Source organism: Phyllobates terribilis, unplaced genomic scaffold (assembly GCF_046119375.1).
Source record: "Phyllobates terribilis strain yellow unplaced genomic scaffold, ASM4611937v1 Scaffold_8__6_contigs__length_399053987, whole genome shotgun sequence".
In the NCBI taxonomy this organism is placed as follows: Eukaryota; Metazoa; Chordata; class Amphibia; order Anura; family Dendrobatidae; genus Phyllobates; species Phyllobates terribilis.
The window spans coordinates 238068421-238089864 of record NW_027362768.1 but is presented as its reverse complement, the minus strand read 5'-3'; positions in this window follow the sequence as shown (position 1 = coordinate 238089864).

Here is a 21444-nt window from a genome sequence, read left to right as displayed (position 1 = left end):
GAGCATCATCAAAAGGAGTGTCTATGATGGCGGGAGGCAGTTCACATCTAAGCAACAGCTCTGGGAGGGTATTCTGTCCTCATGCAAAACAATTGAAGCAGAAATCATCCAAAACCTGACAAATTCAATGGACGAGAGAGTTCAGAAGCTCCTTTCGAACAAGGGGTCCTATGTGAAAATGTAACATCACCTAGAATAAAGTTTTGAGTTGAAAACTGTTTGATTTCAGTTTCTAATAACCTGCTAATGCTTATAATTTCAAAAATGATCATTTTTTTGGTCTTTATTAAAATGAAAAGGTTGATCGAAAAGTTTGGGGGATCTAAGAGTGTGGCAACCCAGTAGTCAGGATTACTTCGAATTCTGACAATATGAGGGTCTTGTTGCAGGTAGTGCAGCAAGAAGGCACTTATGTGTCTTGCGCATCTCGGAGCCCCAAAATTATTTTCCGGGCTAGATGCAGCTAAAAATTATTATTAATTTTAAATCTGGTGGAGCTTAGTATAGATGGTCTAATAGAATCAGTGCTGCACACTGCTACAAAGCCCAAATTATTTTCCAGCCAAGGTACAGATAAACATGATTAGTAATTTTAAATCTGGTGGAGCTTAGTATAGATGGCCTAATAGAATCAGTACTGCACACTGCTACAAAGCCCAAATTATTTTCCAGCCAAGATACAGATAAACATGAATAGTAATTTTAAATCTGGTGGAGCTTATTATAGATGGCCTAATAGAATCAGTGCTGCACACTGCTACAAAGCCCAAATTATTTTCCAGCCAAGATACAGATAAACATGAATAGTAATTTGAAAGCTTAAAACGGTTGGTGAGGTGATTTTAACCAATCATCAAGCTTTTACTCTCCCCAGGATGACACAGGGGTAGAAAAGTCATTTCGAATCCATGATTTCTTCATCTTTATGAACGTGAGTCTGTCTACATTATCAGTGGAGAGCTGCGTGCACTTATCTGTCAGCACACCACCAGCAGCGCTGAACACACGTTCAGACAGAACGCTGGCTGCGGGGCATGACAAGATCTCCAAGGCGTAAGTGGCTAGCTCCGGCCATTTATCCAGATTGGAAGCCCAAAAAGAGCAAGGGTCCAGTGACACAGTCATGGTTTCAATGTTTACTTGGAGATACTCCTGTACCATCGTCTCTAGGCGTTGACTATGTGTCAGACTTCTTGTCTCCTGTGGCCTTGCAAAGGATGGGCTAAAAAAGTGGTGAAATGATTCCGCAAAATTGATGTTACCAGCAGATACTGTGGTTCTGTTATGGTTTGAGTGCTGAACACTCGACGGTCCCACGGTTGGCAAGTTGGAACTGTGAGATTCACTATGTGCACCACTGGTGTTTTGTGGAAAAGCACATGTAAGATTCTGCAACAGTCTCTGCTGATACTCCTGCATGCGTGCATCCCTTTCTATGGCAGGAATAATTTCTGCAAATTTACTTTTGTACCGGGGATCTAACAGTGTGGCAACCCAGTAGTCAGGATTATTTCTAATTCTCACAATTCGAGGGTCATGTTGCAGGTAGTGCAGCAAGAAAGCACTCATGTGTGTTGCGCATCCAGGAGCACCAAGTCCCTGTTGTGTTGGTGGCGAGGTAACAATCATGCTTCCTTCCTCTGTCCTCTCCCCCCAACCTCGCACAACAGAAATGTGATCAAGGTCTCCCTCATCTGATGAGTCTTCCATCAGTTCGTCCTCCACTTCTTCCTGGGCTCCTGCACCTTCCTCACTAGTTTGGCTGCTACCATGCGCCCTGGTAAAACCATCTCCCCCACCCTCACATGCCTGCCGCCTTGGTGCTGCCGACCGTCTGGACCTTGCAGATGTTAGCCCTTCCGCATACAACTCCTCCTCCTCTACTTCATCCACCTCCTCTTGTGCCACCACCTGACTCCGAATTCTGTTTAACATGTGCTCCAGCATGTAAATCACCGGAATAGTCATGCTAATAATGGCATCGTCAGCACTAAACATCTTCGTCGCCATTTCAAAACTGTGCAGAAGGGTGCATAGGTCCCTGATCTGAGACCACTCCTCCAGCGTGATTTGCCCCACCTCTGGATCTCGTTGGCCCAGGCTATACGTCATAACGTATTGCACCAGGGCTTTTCGGTGCTGCCACAGTCGCTGAAACATTTGCAGAGTTGAATTCCACCGGGTAGGCACATCGCATTTTAGCCGGTGAAGTGGCAGGTCCAACGACTTCTGTAGAGATGTAAGTCGCTGAGCTGCGGGATGCGAACAGCGGAAGTGAGCACACAGCGACCGTGCCCTCTGCAGAAGGCCATCTAGTCCGGGATAGTGGGCTAAAAATTGCTGGACAACCAGGTTCAACACGTGAGCCATACAAGGCACGTGTGTGACATTGCCCCGGTGAAGGGCCGCACCCAGGTTTGCAGCATTGTCGCACACGGACTTCCCTGGTTTCAGGTCCAGTGGAGACAACCATTCATGAAATTGGTTCTCCAGAGCTGACCACAACTCCTCAGCTGTGTGACTCACATTTCCCAGACATTTCAAAGTAAAAACCGCCTGATGACGTTAAGCCCTATTGCCAGCATAGTAAGGAGGTGTGCAGGATCCCTTCTGCGCAGTTAGAAAGCTTGTGGCATGACCAGACAGGCTTTGGGTGCAGGTGGACGACCGAGAGGAGGTTGAGGAGGCAGAAGCAGTGGAGGAACTTTGAGATAAAGAGGATTGACGCACAACTCGTGGGGACGGCAAGACTTAGACAGCAGCCCCTTGTCCTGCTGTCACCATAGTTACCCAGTGCCCAGTCAGCGACATGTAACGCCCCTGTCCATGCCTACTCGTCCAAGTGTCTGTGGTAAAATGCACCCTGTCACACACAGAGTTTCTCAAAGAAGCGGTGATGTTGTGTGCGACATGCTGGTGGAGCGCAGGCACACCTTTCTTTGAGAAGTAGTGCCGACTGGGCATCTGGTACTGGGGCACTGCGACTGACATAAGGTCTCGAAAATCCTCTGTGTCCACCAGGCGGAAAGGCAGCATTTCTGTTGCCAAGAGCTTGCAGATGGTGAAATTCAACCTCTTAGCTTTCTCATGGCTAGGAGGAAATGGTCTTTTACTTGTCCACATCTGAGGGACAGAGGGCTGGCTATTGTGCTTAGATGGGGTTGATAAGGGTGTCCCCGGCAAACTGCCGGTCTGTGAGGAAGATGCAGGCGGACATGTTAGGTTGCCTTGATCCAAAGGTGGTGCTATCGATGTCGGACAGCGCTCAACACTAGAGATGAGCGGTGTTCGACTAGAACTGTTCGCCAATCTCAAATTCGAGCTGTTTTGGGAGGTGTTCGAGTTGTTCGACGAACGCGAACGATTTGCAAAAAATTCGGCTGTTCGAGGTTATGTTCGATAACTGTTCGTGCACCAAAAGCGTGTCCTGCATGTCTGGCGCTATTTAGAGCACCAATCATGCAGGGATTGTCTGCCACTCACTGTAATGCCACAGCCATGGTGGTTGTGGCATTACAGTGATTGCCCAAATCGATGGGATCAGTGCCAACAGTGAAACATGAAAAGCCGGCAATTCAGCAGCGGCATACACCGGTACCCGACAATTTAGAACCGAAAGAATAGAGCTTCACACATAGATTAGATAGATATAAACATGTCAGCCACATATATACGAAGTACAGTGAAAGTGCTGCTTACTGTACTTGTCATTTAGCGTAAAGGATTTATCAAAAAAAATAATAGTGTTTTCATGCACTGTCTCTTTAAAAAAGCCGGCCGGCAATTCAGCAGCGGTACCCGACAATTTATAACAGACAGAATAGAGCTTCACACATAGATTAGATAGATAGAAACATGTCAGTCACATATATATGAAGTACAGTGACAGTGTTGATTACTGTACTTGTCATTTACTGCAAAGGATTTATAAAAAAATATAATAGTGTTTTCATGCACCGTCTCTTTAAAAAAGCCGGCTGGCAATTCAGCATCTGTACCCGACAATTTAGAATAGAAGGAATAGAGAATCACACATAGATTAGATAGATAGAAACATGTCAGTCACATATATATGAAGTACAGTGACAGTGTTGATTACTGTACTTGTCATTTAGTGTAAAGGATTTATTAAAAAAAATAATAGTGTTTTCATGCACCGTTTCTTTAAAAAAGCCGGCCGGCAATTCAGCATCTGTACCCAACAATTTAGAATAGAAGGAATAGAGAATCACACATAGATTAGATAGATAGAAACATGTCAGTCACATATATATGAAGTACAGTGACAGTGTTGCTTACTGTACTTGTCATTTAGTGTAAAGGATTTATTAAAAAAAATAATAGTGTTTTCATGCACCGTCTCTTTAAGAAAGCCGGCCGGCAATTCAGCATCGGTACCCGACAATTTATAACAGACAGAATAGAGCTTCACACATAGATTAGATAGATAGAAACATGTCAGTCACATATATATGAAGTACAGTGACAGTGTTGGTTACTGTACTTGTCATTTAGTGTTAAAATAAAGGATTTATTATTAAAAAAATTGGCGTTGGGTTCCCCTTAATTTTAGGCTCTAGCGGAGGTTAAGCAGACGGCTGGGGCAGATGTTTGAAGCCTGGGAAGGGGGTAATACCCACGGAGCTTCCCAGGCTACTAATATCAGCCCCCAGCTGAATACATAGCCTTTACTAGCTATTAAAATGGGGGACCCCCCCAAAAAAATGACGTGGGGTCCCCCCTAATTTAATAGCTAGCAAAGGCTAGGCAGACAGCTGGGGGCTGATATTAATAGCCCAGGAAGGGAGCCATGAATATTGGCCCCCTCCCAGGCTAGAAACACCAGCCGTCAGCCGCCCCAGAAATGGCGCATTCATAGGATGCGCCAATTCTGGCACTTAGCCTCGCTCTTCCACGCTGCCCTGGTGCGGTGGCAGGGGGTAATAGGGTTGGGGTTGATGTCAGCTTATAATGCCAGCTGACATCAAGCCCAGGTTAGTAATGGAGAGGCATTTATAAGACACCCCCATTACTAACCCCATAGTCAAAGTTAAAAAAAAAACAAAAACACCCAGAATAAAGTCCTTTAATTGAAATAAAGACACAATCCTTTATTGTTCTAAATTAAATCATACTTACCATCACACCCATTCCAGCTGAAGCCAACGATCTCCTGCAATAAAAGAAAAATAATAAAGCAACCTCATCCTTACCTTTCCATGGTTCCCAGGACAGCTTCAGCTCTGCTACATCGAGATAACAGGCTGGACCGCAGCAGAACGCTGCCATCCAGCCTGTCATCCCGCAGACACTGAGAAGCGCAGGCATGCTTGCGCTCTGCAGTGTCTGGCTGTGACGGCATAAAGATGAGACGAGTTCATGTCCAATGATCTCAGCTCACCTCATGCACGTCACTGACAGCGTGGGAGAATTCTCACGCTGTAGCGCTGAGTGCAGGAGAATTTTCCCACGCTGTCAGTGACGTGCATGAGGTGAGCTGAGATCATTGGACATGAACTCGTCTCATCCTTATGCCGTCACAGCCAGACACTGCAGAGCGCAAGCATGCCTGCGCTTCTCAGTGTCCGCGGGATGACAGGCTGGATGGCAGCGTTCTGCTGCGGTCCAGCCTGTCATCTCGATGTAGCAGAGCTGAAGCTGTCGTGGGAACCATGGAAAGGTAAGGATGAGGTTGCTTTATTATTTTACTTTTATTGCAGGAGATCATTGGCTTCAGCTGGAATGGGTGTGACGGTAAGTATGGTTTAATTTAGAACAATAAAGAATTGTGTGTTTATTTCAATTAAAGGACTTTATTCTGGGTGTTGTGTTTTTTTAAATACTTTACTAGAAATTCATGGTGGTCATGTCTAATATTGGCGTGACCCCATGAATTTCGGGCTTAGGGCCAGCTGATAATGCCAAGCTGGCCTTAACCCCTTTATTACCCAGTGAGCCACCGCACCAGGGCCCTGGATGAGTTGGGTACAGCGCCAGAAGATGGCTCTTCTACGAACGCGCCATTTTCTGGGGTGGCTGCGGACTGCAATTTGCAGCGGGTGGGGCCCAGAAAGCTTGGGCCTCCCTGCGCTGCGGATTCCAGCTCCCAGCTGCCTAGTTGTACCTGGCTGGGCACAAAAATAGGGCGAAGCACCACGCATTTTTTTTTTTAATTATTTCATGAAATTCATGGAATAATTAAGAAAAAAAGGGCTTCCCTATATTGGTGTGTCCAACCAAGTACAAATAGGCAGCTGGTGGTTGGGGGCAGCCCGTCCCTGCCTGCTGTACCTGGCTGGACACAAATATAGTGCGAAGCCCCACGTCAATTTTTTTTTAATTATTTCATGAAATAATTTTTTTAAAAAAGGGCTTCCCTATATTGTTGTGTCTGGCCAGGTACAAATAGGCAGCTGGTGGTTGGGGGCAGCCCGTTCCTGCCTGCTGTACCTGACTGGACACAAATATAGGGCGAAGCCCCACGTCAATTTTTTTTTAATTATTTCAGGAAATTCATGAAATAATGAAAAAAAAATTGATGTGGGGCTTCGCCCTATATTTGTGTCCAGTCAGGTACAGCAGGCAGGAACGGGCTGCTCCCAACCACCAGCTGCCTATTTGTACCTAGCCGGACACAACAATATAGGGAAGCCCTTTTTTTCTTAATTATTCCATGAATTTCATGAATTTAAAAAAAAAATACGTGGAGCTTCGCCCTATTTTTGTGTCCAGCCAGGTACAACTAGGCAGCTGGGGGCTGGAATCTGCAGCGCAGGGAGGCCCAAGCTTTCTGGGCCCCACCCGCTGCAAATTGCAGTCCGCAGCCGCCCCGGAAAATGGCGCGTTCATAGAAGCGCCATCTTCTGGCGCTGTACCCAACTCATCCAGGGCCCTGGTGCGGTGGCTCACTGGGTAATAAAGGGGTTAAGGCCAGCTTGGCATTATCAGCTGGCCCTAAGCCCGAAATTCATGGGGTCACGCCAATATTAGACATGACCACCATGAATTTCTAGTAAAGTATTTAAAAAAACACAACACCCAGAATAAAGTCCTTTAATTGAAATAAACACACAATTCTTTATTGTTCTAAATTAAACCATACTTACCATCACGCCCATTCTAGCTGAAGCCAATGATCTCCTGCAATAAAAGTAAAATAATAAAGCAACATCATCCTTACCTTTCCATGGCTCCCACGACAGCTTCAGCTCTGCTACATCGAGATGACAGGCTGGACCGCTGCAGAAAGCTGCAATCCAGCCTGTCATCCCGCAGACACTGAGAAGCGCAGGCATGCTTGCGCTACTCAGTGTCTGGCTGTGACGGCATCCGGATGAGCCGAGGTCATTTCCAATGAACTCGGCTCACCTCATGCACGTCACTGACAGCGTGGGAAAATTCTCACGCTGAAGCGCTGAGTGCAGGAGAATTTTCCCACGCTGTCAGTGACGTACATGAGGTGAGCCGAGTTCATTGTCGGCTCATCTGGATGCCGTCACAGTCAGACACTGAGGAGCGCAAGCATGCCTGCGCTTCTCAGTGTCTGCGGGATGACAGGCTGGATGGCAGCTTTCTGCTGCGGTCCAGCCTGTCATCTCGATGTAACAGAGCTGAAGCTGTCCTGGGAACCATGGAAAGGTAAGGATGAGGTTGCTTTATTATTTTTCTTTTATTGCAGGAGATCGTTGGCTTCAGCTGGAATGGGCGTGATGGTAAGTATGGTTTAATTTAGAACAATAAAGGATTGTGTCTTTATTTCAATTAAAGGACTTTATTCTGGGTGTTTGTGTTTTTTTTTTAACTTTGACTATGGGGTTAGTAATGGGGGTGTCTTATAGACGCCTCTCCATTACTAACCTGGGCTTGATGTCAGCTGGCATTATAAGCTGACATCAACCTCAACCCTATTACCCCCTGCCACCGCACCAGGGCAGCGTGGAAGAGCGAGGCTAAGTGCCAGAATTGGCGCATCCTATGGATGCGCCATTTCTGGGGCGGCTGACGGCTGGTGTTTCTAGCCTGGGAGGGGGCCAATATTCATGGCTCCCTTCCTGGGCTATTAATATCAGCCCCCAGCTGTCTGCCTAGCCTTTGCTAGCTATTAAATTAGGGGGGACCCCACGTCATTTTTTTGGGGGGGGTCCTCCATTTTAATAGCTAGTAAAGGCTAGGTATTCAGCTGGGGGCTGATATTAGTAGCCTGGGAAGCTCCGTGGGTATTACCCCCTTCCCAGGCTTCAAACATCTGCCCCAGCCGTCTGCTTAACCTCCGCTAGAGACTAAAATTACGGGGAACCCCACGCCAATTTTTTTTAATAATAAATCCTTTATTTTAATACTAAATGACAAGTACAGTAACCAACACTATCACTGTACTTATTATATATGTGACTGACATGTTTCTATCTATCTAATCTATGTGTGAAGCTCTATTCTGTCTGTTATAAATTGTCGGGTACAGATGCTGAATTGCCGGCCGGCTTTTTTAAAGAGACGGTGCAAGAAAACACTATTATTTTTTTTGATAAATCCTTTACACTAAATGACAATTACAGTAAGCAACACTGTCACTGTACTTCGTATATATGTGGCTGACATGTTTCTATCTATCTAATCTATGTGTGATTCTCTATTCCTTCTATTCTAAATTGTCGGGTACAGATGCTGAATTGCCGGCCGGCTTTTTTAAAGAGACGGTGCATGAAAACATTATTATTTTTTTTAATAAATCCTTTGCAGTAAATGACAAGTACAGTAAGCAACACTGTCACAGTACTTCATATATATGTGACTGACATGTTTCTATCTATCTAATCTATGTGTGAAGCTCTATTCTGTCTGTTATAAATTGTCGGGTACCGCTGCTGAATTGCCGGCCGGCTTTTTTAAAGAGACGGTGCACGAAAACACTATTATATTTTTTAATAAATCCTTTACACTAAATGACAAGTACAGTAAGCAACACTGTCACTGTACTTCATATATATGTGACTGACATGTTTCTATCTATCTAATCTATGTGTGATGCTCTATTCCTTCATGTCTAAATTGTCGGGTACCGGTGTATGCCGCTGCTGAATTGCCGGCCGGCTTTTTTAAAGAAAACGTCTTCTGAGCAGTTTGTGAGCTTTTGGACACCTTTGAAGGTGTTTTCTATGTGTTCCTATGTGTTTTTGTTTGCCTGCCATTGGTTTTAACGGTGTTCGACGGTGTTCTAAGGTGTTCGACGAACAGTTCGACGAACAGTTCCTCGAACATCCCGGTGTTCGACGAACCGAACCGAACCCGAACACTAAGGGGGTGGCTCAACACTACTCAACACCAGCTGGTGTTACCACCTCCAAAGAAAATGATGACCTGCCAATCATGCTGGCTGTTGCGGGTAAAGAGGTGGCAGGTCTGCGCCCCAAAACAGGTGTGACTGCTGTCCCCCCAGTCACAGAGGATGAAGAGGCCGCGGATGCACAAGATATGGCAGACGGCGGTTGGCCCGGCTGGCTAGGCCGCATTGTAGCACAGTTAGCTTCCCACTGCAACTTATGCTTCATGTCCATGTGCCGGTTCATGCATGAAGTACTCAAACTATGTATTTTTTGGCCTCTACTTAGCTTTTGCTGACAAATGTTACAGATAACACGAGTTGGGTCATCTTTATCGATCTGAAAAAATGCCCAGGCTATGCAAGGCTTAGCACCCATGCGACCTGAAGAGCCACCACGACTTGTGGTGAGAGGCAGAGTTGTGTTTGAGGATGCAGTTGTTGACGTGCTTCCAGTACTGCGTCTCTGTCCAGGAAGGCGCAACCTGACCTCGTCGTCACTAGCATCCTCCTCCACCTCCTCTGCTGACCTCATCTCTTGGCTGACTGTGGGTTGACAGTAAGTGGGATCTCCAACCTCATCATCATCACTCTGTGCGTTATCACACCCGTCGTCCTCAGAGCCAACCTGTTCCTGCCCTGACAAAAAACTAAAGTTGTCGCTCCAATCAGGTATTTGAGTCTCATCATCGTCTTCCTCATTGTCTCCACCAACAGGAGTTACAGTTTGGGAATGAGGGTCTACATTATGGTCAAAACCTTCTGCGTCTGGTCCTGGATCCGACTCAAAGATTCTGGGCATCAGTGCAGATCATTTCCTCATCTGGATTCACAGAAGCGCTGGAGTCGACCTCTGATTCCCAGGCTATAGTATGAGTAAACAGCTCTGCAGACTCAACCATCTGTTCTACCTCATACTCAGACTGGCAGCTGGAGATTTGGGAACTGTGAGGAAGCAAGTGCGATTGGGGTGACACCTTTGAGGACTGGAGTATTTGCGATGTTGAAGTTGATGTGGAGGAGAGCCCACTTAAAGGAACACTTGATATCCGTTGAAGCACCTGCTGTTTTTGTGCGTCATCTGGAATTTGTAGCGATTGGCGTGGCCGTAAGAAAGGGATCTTATCACATTGTCCGCTAAAAGAAGTAGACATTTTAGTTTGGCTGGAAGATGGTTTTTCTTCTGCAGATGTTACTGTTGCTTTAACACCTACCCCACGGACACAACCTTTTTTCCCCTTCCCAACATGCCTATTCCCCTTTCCACCAGCAGCAGGTCTTTTTCCACTCATTTTGGTGGTTAACTAATTCACAACTCTGGAGTTGTTTGCACAAAAAAACAATGGATGGGAACCGAGCAGAGCTGAGTGGCCAAACTGTGGTATTAGGCCAAAACTATTGGCTGGGTTAGATGCAGAAAAAAATTATATTCAATTTGCAACCTGATGGAGGTCAGTATAGATGGACTAATAGAACAAGTCCCACACACAGCTAGAAGCCCAAATATTTTTTCAGAGGTAGATGCAGAAAAAAAATATATTCAGTTTGCAACCTGATGGAGGTCAGTATAGATGGACTAATAGAGAAAGTCCCACACACTGCTAGAAGGCCAAATATTTTTTCAGAGCTAGATGCAGACAAAAAATTATTTTTAATTTGCAACCTGATGGAGGTCAGTATAGATGGACTAATAGAGAAAGTCCCACACACTGCTAGAAGGCCAAATATCTTTTCAGAGCTAGATGCAGATAAAAAATATTTTTAATTTGCAACCTGATGGAGGTCAGTATAGATGGACTAATAGAGAAAGTCCCACACACTGCTAGAAGGCCAAATATTTTTTCAGAGCTAGATGCAGATAAAAATTATTTTTAATTTACAACCTGATGGAAGTCAGTATAGATGGACTAATAGAGAAAGTCCCACACACTGCTAGAAGGCCAAATATTTTTTCAGAGCTAGATGCAGAAAAAAATTATATTCAGTTTGCAACCTGATGGAGGTCAGTATAGATGGACTAATAGAACAAGTCCCACACACAGCTCGAAGCCCAAATATTTTTTCAGAGGTAGATGCAGATAAAAATTATTTTTAATTTGCAACCTGATGGAGGTCAGTATAGATGGACTAATAGAGAAAGTCCCACACACTGCTAGAAGGCCAAATATTTTTTCAGAGCTAGATGCAGAAAAAAATTATATTCAGTTTGCAACCTGATGGAGGTCAGTATAGATGGACTAATAGAACAAGTCCCACACACAGCTCGAAGCCCAAATATTTTTTCAGAGGTAGATGCAGATAAAAATTATTTTTAATTTGCAACCTGATGGAGGTCAGTATAGATGGACTAATAGAGAAAGTCCCACACACTGCTAGAAGGCCAAATATTTTTTCAGAGCTAGATGCAGACAAAAAATTATTTTGAATTTGCAACGTGATGGAGGTCAGTATAGATGGACTAATAGAACAAGCCCCACACACTGCTAGAAGGCCAAATATTTTTTCACAGCTAGATGCAGATTAAAATTATTTTTCATTTGCAACCTGATGGAGGTCAGTATAGATGGACTAATAGAGAAAGTCCCACATTCTGCTAGAAGGCCAAATATTTTTTCAGAGCTAGAGGCAGAAAAAAATTATATTCAGTTTGCAACCTGATGGAGGTCAGTATAGATGGACTAATAGAACAAGTCCCACACACAGCTCGAAGCCCAAATATTTTTTCAGAGGTAGATGCAGATAAAAATTATTTTTAATTTGCAACCTGATGGAGGTCAGTATAGATGGAGTAATAGAGAAAGTCCCACACACTGCTAGAAGGCCAAATATTTTTTCAGAGCTAGATGCAGATTAAAATTATTTTTAATTTGCAACCTGATGGAGGTCAGTATAGATGGAGTAATAGAGAAAGTCCCACACACTGCTAGAAGGCCATATATTTTTTCAGAGCTAGATGCAGAAAAAAATTATATTCAGTTTGCAACCTGATGGAGGTCAGTATAGATGGACTAATAGAACAAGTCCCACACACAGTTAGAAGCCCAAATATTTTTTCAGAGGTAGATGCAGATAAAAATTATTTTTAATTTGCAACCTGATGGAGGTCTGTATAGATGGACTAATAGAGAAAGTCCCACACACTGCTAGAAGGCCAAATATTTTTTCAGAGCTAGATGCAGACAAAAAATTATTTTTAATTTGCAACGTGATAGAGGTCAGTATAGATGGACAAATAGACCAAGAACCACACACTGCTAGAAGGCCAAATTTTTTTTCAGAGCTAGATGCAGAAAAAAAATATATTCAGTTTGCAACCTGATGGAGGTCAGTATAGATGGACTAATAGAACAAGTCCCACACACTGCTAGAAGCCCAAATATTTTTACAGAGGTAGATGCAGAAATAAATTATATTCAATTTGCAACCTGATGGCGGTCTGTATAGATGGACTAATAGAGAATGTCCCACACACTGCTAGAAGGCCAAATATTTTTTCAGAGCTAGATGAAGACAAAAAATTATTTTGAATTTGCAACCTGATGGAGGTCAGTATAGGTGGACTAATAGAACAAGTCCCACACACTGCAAGAAGGCCAAATATTTTTTCAGAGGTAGATGCAAAAAAAATTATATTCAGTTTGCAACCTGATGGAGGTCAGTATAGATGGACTAATAGAACAAGTCCCACACACAGCTAGAAGCCCAAATATTTTTTCAGAGGTAGATGCAAAAAAAATTATATTCAGTTTGCAACCTGATGGAGGTCAGTATAGATGGACTCATAGAACAATTCCCACACACAGCTAGAAGCCCAAATATTTTTTCAGAGGTAGATGCAGAAAAAAAATATATTCAGTTTGCAACCTGATGGAGGTCAGTATAGATGGACTAATAGAATGATGCTATGCCCAAAAGATTTTACTTCACTAGGTGCAGTAAAAAAATTGGTATTCTATACACAGGTGGTATATCTTGCAACACAGATAGGCTACTCCACTGACTAACACACTCTGCAATACGCCAAAAAGGATTAGCTTTGCTAGATTCAGCCAAATGCTGTGAAAAAAACTTGCACAGCACTGGCACAGACCTGCCTGGCAAAAACTGATAGGAACTGATGTAACCTAGTCCTGAAAAGGACTGCAATTACAATTAGTCTTTACTCCCACAACCTATCTATTTAAGAGCACAGACCTGCCTGATAAAAGTCGTAGGAAATGCTGTAACCTAGTCCTTAAAAGGACTGCAATCACAACTATTCCCTACTCCCAAGCTATCTGTAGATTTGTGCGAAAATTGGCTTGAAATTAACAAGGTATAGCGCACACATCAACAGCGGTGCCGTCTAACACGCAGCTGCAGCAGTGAGAAAATGGTGGCGACGGGGAAAATGGCTTGGTCTTATAGGGCAAGGACATGTGACATACACTGCCAATGACACATGCCCTTGCTTGTGTGAAAAAAAGCACTTCGCTCCGTGTGTGCGCTGCTGATAGGCTGACAGATTGCACCTCCCCACTGTAAATGCGGGAAAGAGAAAAAAAAATGGAGATCTTCATTATTCCTGCAAAGATCCATCCCCTGCCCCTCCCCCCGCCCCGCTGTACACTCAAACTGCGTATTAACATTAATTTTCATCATTACTGAGAAAAAATCCAGTTATGATTTTGGTGCACTAACAGTTATCGAACATAACCTCGAACAGCCTAATTTTTCTCAAATTGTTCGTGTTCGCCGAACGGCTCGAATACCGCCCAAAACAGCTGGAATTTGAGATTGGCGAACAGTTCGAGTCGAACAACGCTCATCTCTATTCACAAGTAGCATTTTTTATGCGTTTTGCACTTTTGTATTGCTTTCAACTATGACAAATGCATTCACCGGGAAATGTCATTTTAACATTTTACAACCTTATCTGGCCATGTGCTGTGTGACACATGCCTAAAGTGCTGAAAAGACATGGGAACAGCATGACCCCTGGAAGCATCTCTGACTCCCAGGTCACTGTCGAAAAGTGTGCCCATCATAAGTGATCCTTGCCGCATCAGAAGATGCAGACTTGCAACTATCCCCATGCAAGTTCTAGTCCCAGGGCAGTGTTCAATTGTACCTCCCCCATTCCTTGCAACACAAGCGCAAGTATGCAGCCTGCCACCCACCCACCCCCAGGCTGCAATACCATACTGCTTGCTTGCTTGAACTTGAAATTGGGCCTTTTAGGCATGTGGAGGCGGAATCTGGCCACCACGTCATGGCTGTGTTCGCGGCCTGGAATCCATACTCAGTCCCCAGCCTCCCGGCGGCCAGGTGTCCATACTTGGTCCCCAGCCGCCCCACGGCCGGGTGTCCACACAGGGCCCCCAGCCGCCTGGGGGCAGCCGGGTGTCCATAAATGGTCCCCAGCCGCCCCTATTTCTCCTTGGAACATCCCCCCACACACTTTTCTTAGCCCGGCCTGATTTAGGCAGCATTGGACGAGCCCACCAGAGAACCAGACTCCTCCGGTGGGCCCTGACTTCTCCATCGGTGGAGTTGAGAGTGCCAAGGTGAGGAGCATGATGATGATGACAGAAGTTAGCATCTGCTATGCTTTCTTTTAATGCAAGTGTAAGTGTGCAGCCTGCCACCCACCCACCCCCAAACTGCAATTCCATACTGCTATCTTGTACTTGAAATGGGGCCTTTTAGTTTGGAGGAGGCCGAAGCTGGCCACTATCTCATGGCTGCTTCGGCAGCGAGGTATCCATACTCAGTCCCCAGCCGCCCCTATTTGTCCTGGTGTGCCTTATACATAAGATTAAGCGAGTATACCAAAACATTACCTGTGCCCTCCTGAGTGCATTTAGTGGGAAGGAGAGCCTATTCCTCTGTAGTGTGTGCATGCCAAACCCCTGTTCATGGTACATGCGAAGATGCCTCCCACCTTGCACCTGTCGTTTCAGACTTGCAACTATCCCCATTCAAGTCCTTGTCCCAGGGCAGTGTTCAATTGTACCTCTCCCATTCCTTGCAATGGAAACGCAAGTATGCAGCCTGCCACCCACCCACCCCCAGGCTGCAATACCATACTGCTTGCTTGCTTGCACTTCAAATTGGGCCTTTTAGGCATGTGGAGGCGGAATCTTGCCACCACGCCATGGCTGTGTTGGCGGCCTGGTATCCATACTCAGTCCCCAGTCGCCTGGTGGCCGGGTGTCCCCGCTTGCTCCCCAGCCTCCAGGGGTTGGCCGGGTGTCCATACTCGGTCCCCAGCCACAGCTATTTGTCCCGGTAACCTTTCCCACACTTTTCTTAGCCTGGCCTGCTTTAGGGCAGCATTTGCCAAGCCCACCGGACTATAAGACTCCTCCGGTGGGCCCTGGCTTCTCCATCAGGGGAGTTGAGAGTGCCAAAGTGAGGAGCATGATGATGATGATAGAAGTTAGCATCTGCTTTGCTTTGTTGTATTGCAAGCGCAAGTATGTAGTAGCGGCTAGGCCTGAGGTGGTCAGCGTTTTGGCGCATATCCTACCTCCTCCGAGGATTGCTGGATGTTTTCCTGCTGCTATCCAAGTTCTATGACTCCCGTTAAAACAAAGCTTCTGGTAATAAATGATGGATGAGGTAGTGGCAAAGGAGAAAGAGCAGGAGGAACAGGGACCATTCACATCAATATCAGGCCAGTCAACCAGATATGTCTTGTAGGATGTGTTTCTTTAACAAAAGGAGCGGTTCGGCTACACAGTTATAGGGCATACAGTGAGTGCAATGCCTACCAAAAATTTCGAGGCACTCCAATGCCCCTTGGAAATGACATGGAGGTCAGAGGGCGTTAACTAAACCTTTTTTTCCATTTATAGCAACTGGGTCTCCTGTGTAGTGTTGAGCCACCCCCGTAGTGTTCGAGTTCGGTTCGGTTCATCGAACACCCTTGTGTACGCCGAACTGTTCGTCGAACACCTTCGAACACCGTTAAAACCAATGGCAGGCATACAAAAATACATAGAAACACATAGAAAACACCTTCAAAGGTGTCCAAAAGCTGACAAACTGCTCAGAAGACATAACTAACACATGGAAAAGTGACAAGTACATATAGTCATGCGAAAAGAAAAGAGGTGGAGGAGTTAAAGGAGGGGGAGACATAGATATAGGCATGTCATGCCCTTCTAAAATCCATAAAGTGAGAAGCCAACACGGCCAGTCCGTTCCTGCCCATGCCTCCTCCGTGTCGCCGGGTTTGTGCCAGAGCCGCGTTGGACCCTGATGGCCATCACCCCTCTCCCAATACTGGTGCCTGTCCGCTGGTGGGTCGAGCGAGCCCCCCTGTGGTGGAGGCTGGTCTAAGCTTTTTAATTTAAATTGTCTCTCTAATTTGAATGAATACACTTTAAATCCTTTTGCAAGGATCTATTGGAGGGCAAGTCTCATGCCAGCAGCCGCGTAATTCCAGCTCCAGTAGAGTCCACTAAAGCTGCTGCAGTTAAAAAGCTTTTATAAGGATCGAGCTCGGCGGTCCACCGCAAGGCGTCCTACCGCAAGTCCCAGCCCCTATGACTTGCGGTGCCTCCTGATGCTCTTCACTGAGAATCCCGGGGTCCCGAAGCATTTCCTTTGAAAAAATTAAGTGTCCAAACTACAGGTGGTGTAGCTTGCTTAACAGCTGGGATAATCCGCTGACTAGCAGACACTGCTACTAGGCACAAAGTATTTCCTGGGCTAGATGCAGTTAAAAATTTGTAATTAGATACTCTCATTGGATGCTGAGAAAGCATTCCATAGAGTCTCCTGGCATGCCATATATTATTCTCTTAAAAAGCTTGGGGTAGGGGTCTAGGGGACCCTTTTATAGCCAAAATCACGGCCCTGTATCGCAATGCGTCACCTAGGCTGAAGATAAATGGAACTGTATCACCCCGAGGGCTCGGTTGCTGCAGAGGTATTGCACCTCACCCAGAGGTGTGATATCTCACTCTCAGGTAAGGATGGAGTGTGGATCAGGACCCCGACACCTGCATGCACTACACCACATTGCCGTGGGGCAGGGCGACCAATATGCCCCTGAGATGGGCACGACAGTCCCTGTCCCTGGCTGGAGTGGGGGGAGGGAACACTGAGGAAGGGGAACCCTGTAGTGCAGGAGCAGGGAGGAAGCAGTTCCTGGGTGCATTGAGAAGGGCGTATAAAAGGTGGGCACCATCTTAGTTCAGTGCAGAGAAGTCTGAGCAGAAGTGACAGGGAGCAGGGGCTCTGCATGAGCTCTGCTCCAGAGGCAGGTCTAGTAACAGAGGCCCAGGCCTGGAATAGGGAGAAGGAAGGAAGAGGAGCGGAGAAGGCTCCAGGAACGAGGAACGAAGGGATCCCAGGGAAGTGGACGGGCGAGTCGCCACCGCACGCCCAAATCCACCTGCGTGGAGGGGTCAGGCAAAAGGGGGAGACCGGTCCCCGAAAATAGTGGAGTCGGGAAACGACCCTAAGCTAGAAACCGGAGGCTGTGACATTTTATGTGGCGCAGCCCCTCGCAACACCCGCTAGGAGGGCAGCACATAGGGTCAGGGAAACTGGCGCCAAGTTTACCAAGAGGAGGCCCAAGGCAGCCGGACAGAAGGGTTGGTAAGAAAGGCCAGACAAAGGACACACAAAGGGGGTCCTGTGAAGCGCTCCAAAGTTATCTGGGAGTTGTCTGAGCCCCTCACCTGGTGAGCACAGTACGACGTGGGCAGCCGTTACCTGCAGAAGTGGTCTGGATAATAAGAACTGTGAGTAAAGGCCATGGACTGCATCACTGACTCTGTGTCATTACTGCTGCTGCCCTGCACCATCACCCCCATCCTCCGCATACACTGCCCTGAGGCTATACTCCTCCCGTGGGGAGTTATGCTACGCTCTGCTGCACCCACAACACCAGCCTCAGCGGTCTGCCCTGCAGCGGCGGTTCACTCTGACCGCAATCCACGGGTGGCGTAGTCGGACATTTAAACATCAAAACCACATAAATAGTTCCGCCACTGGTTTGACCGCCCTGAGCCACGGAACCGGGTCGCCGCCACGGAGACTACAACCACCAGCATACACCAAAATGGGTCCAGCTCCGGATGTCCCAAGGCCTAGGGGGCGCGTCAGAACATTTTCATCACCTTTCATAATCACCAATGGGACAAGGCAGGGATGTCCTCTGTCCCCTCTCTTATACATCCTAGTGATGGAGCACCTGCTCTCATCAATTCGCCATAACCCCAATATTAGGTGGATTGAGGTGGGAGGCACCGAGTACAAGTGCTCTCTATTTGCTGATGATGTCCTAGTATATATCACTCAATCACATATATCCATCCCTGCTGTTATGGCTGAAATAGATCACTTTGTTACATGGTCAAATTTTAAAATAAACACAGCGAAGTCTGAGGCCCTTGATGTCTCCCTCAACAAATCCATACAGGATTCCATCCAGTCCAACTTTCCCTTTGCCTGGCCCTCACAGGGTATCAAATTCTTAGGAATTCCTATTCATAGAGACCTCTCCCGTCTATGTTATCTGAATTTTGGGCCCTTTATTGAACAACTCCATACAGACCACGGCTGGCAAGTTAGAACTGTAAGATTCACTACGTGAACCACTGGTGTTTTTTGGAAAAGCACATGTACACTGTGTTCCAAATTATTATGCAAAAAGTGTTTAGGAGTGATAAGGGAAGAATTTGTTTGTTTGTCAGTTAAACTCATTGATGGTGATGTGTGTCAGGGTTCTTTGTATCACTGTAAGCAATTGCAGACACCTGTGCTAATTAGTTTGGCAGGTGTGTCCAATGAACAGCAAGACTACTTAAGAAGGCTGTCCCACATTATTAAGCAGCCTACATTTTCTGCCAAAATGGGAAAGAAAAAGGATGTGTCGGCTGCTGAGAAGCAACAAATTGTGGAGTGTTTAGGTCAAGGCATGACTACAATCAACATTGTGCGATGATCAGGATGAAGTGTCTTGGCAATCAAGAAGTATGTAGCTGATTCACAGTACACACGTGTGCGTGCTGATAAGGGCAAATTGAGGACTCTTTCCTACAGGCAATTACATCAGGTTAAAAGAGCAGCGGCAAAAAAGCTTTGTCATAGCAGCAGACAAGTTTTTGAAGCTGCTGGTGCCTCCAATGTCCCCCGAACAACAAGATGCAGGGTCCTTCAGAGGATTGCAGCTGTGCTTACACCATCCTGTCGAACTCCTCTATCCACTGCACACAAGCAGAAACGACTCCAGTGGGCCAAACAAAACATGAAGACTGACTTCAAAACTGTTTTGTTCACGGATGAGTGCCGTGCAACGCTCGATGGTCCAGATGGATGGAGTGGAGGATGGCTGGTTGATGGACACCCCACGCAAACACGGCTACAGTGCCAACAAGGAGGAGGTGGAGTAATGTTTTGGGCTGGAATCATGGGGAGAGAGATTGTCGGCCCCTTTAGGATCCCTGAAGGGGTAAAGATGAACTCCATAATGTATGTGGAGTTTCTCAAACAGCACTTCCTGCCATGGTTCAAGAAGTATTCAACAGCAACATCATTTTCATGCATGATAATGTACCGTCTCATGCTGCACATAACACATCTGCATCTCTGGCTGATATGGGCATAAAAGGGGACAAACTTATGGTGTGATCCCCATGCTCCCCTGACCTCTACCCCATTCAGAACCTCTGGAGCATCATCAAAAGGAGTGTCTATGATGGCGGGAGGCAGTTCACATCTAAGCAACAGCTCTGGGAGGGTATTCTGTCCTCATGCAAAACAATTGAAGCAGAAACCATCCAAAATCTGACAAATTCAATGGATGAGAGAGTTCAGAAGCTCCTTTCTAACAAGGGGTCCTATGTGCAAATGTAACATAACCTAGAATAAAATTTTGAGTTGAAAACTGTTTGATTTCAGTTTCTAATAACCTGCTAATGCTTATAATTTCAAAAATGACCATTTTTTTGGTCTTTATTAAAATGAAAAGGTTGATCGAAGAGTGTGGGGGATCTAAGAGTGTGGCAACCCAGTAGTCAGTGTAGCGTCGGCGTCCCTGCCTCCTGCTAGGCGGGGACGCTGTTCCCCTCACCTCTCTGCTCCGTGCCCGGCGGCTTCCTCCCGCTCTGCTTGCAGCGCCCGCTCTCCCCCGGTCACTGTGCTTAGGGCGCACGCGCGCGCGCTTCCCCTCTCTTAAAGGGGCCGCGCGCGTCGCCCTAAGGAGTCCCCGGCCAATGGCCGGAGGATCCCTCCATATATAAGGCACCTCCTCCAAAATGGAGGTGCCCGAGCAATGTTGTTGCACTGTTCACTACTCTGCTTCAGCCCTCAGGTCCCGTTGCCAGCTACCTGCCAGTTACCTGCCAGTTACCTGCCTGTTACCTGCCTGTTACCTGCCAGTTACCTGCCAGTCTCCTGCCAGTTTGCTGCCTGATTCCTGCCTGTCATCCGCTTTCCTGCTTACTAGCCTGAGGTCCGACGGTCTGCCTTCCGACACCTGTTAGTCTGTCTATGGACCAGCTTGCCCGCTCACCTGGGAGAGCTCACCTCCTACCTGCCTGATAGCCTACCTGGAGGCTCCGCCGTCACGTGCTGTGACCACCTGCCAGTCCAGAGGCTCTTGCCCGCTCACCTGGGAGCGCTCATCTGCTACCTGCCTGTTAGCCTACCTAGAGGCTCCGCCGTCACGTGCTGTGACCACCTGCCAGTCCAGAGACTCTTGCCCGCTCACCTGGGAGCGCTCACCTGCTACCTGCCTGTTAGCCTACCTAGAGGCTCCGCCGTCACGTGCTGTGACCACCTGCCAGTCCAGAGACTCTTGTCCGCTCACCTGGGAGCGCTCACCTGCTACCTGCCTGTTAGCCTACCTAGAGGCTCCGCCGCCACGTGCTGTGACCACCTGCCAGTCCAGAGACTCTTGCCCGCTCACCTGGGAGCGCTCATCTGCTACCTGCCTGTTAGCCTACCTAGAGGCTCCGCCGTCACGTGCTGTGACTACCTGCCAGTCCAGAGACTCTTGCCCGCTCACCTGGGAGCGCTCATCTGCTACCTGCCTGTTAGCCTACCTGGAGGCTCCGCCGTCACATGCTGTGACCAACTGCTTATCCTGAGACTCTCGCCAGCTCACCTGGGAGCACTCATCTGCC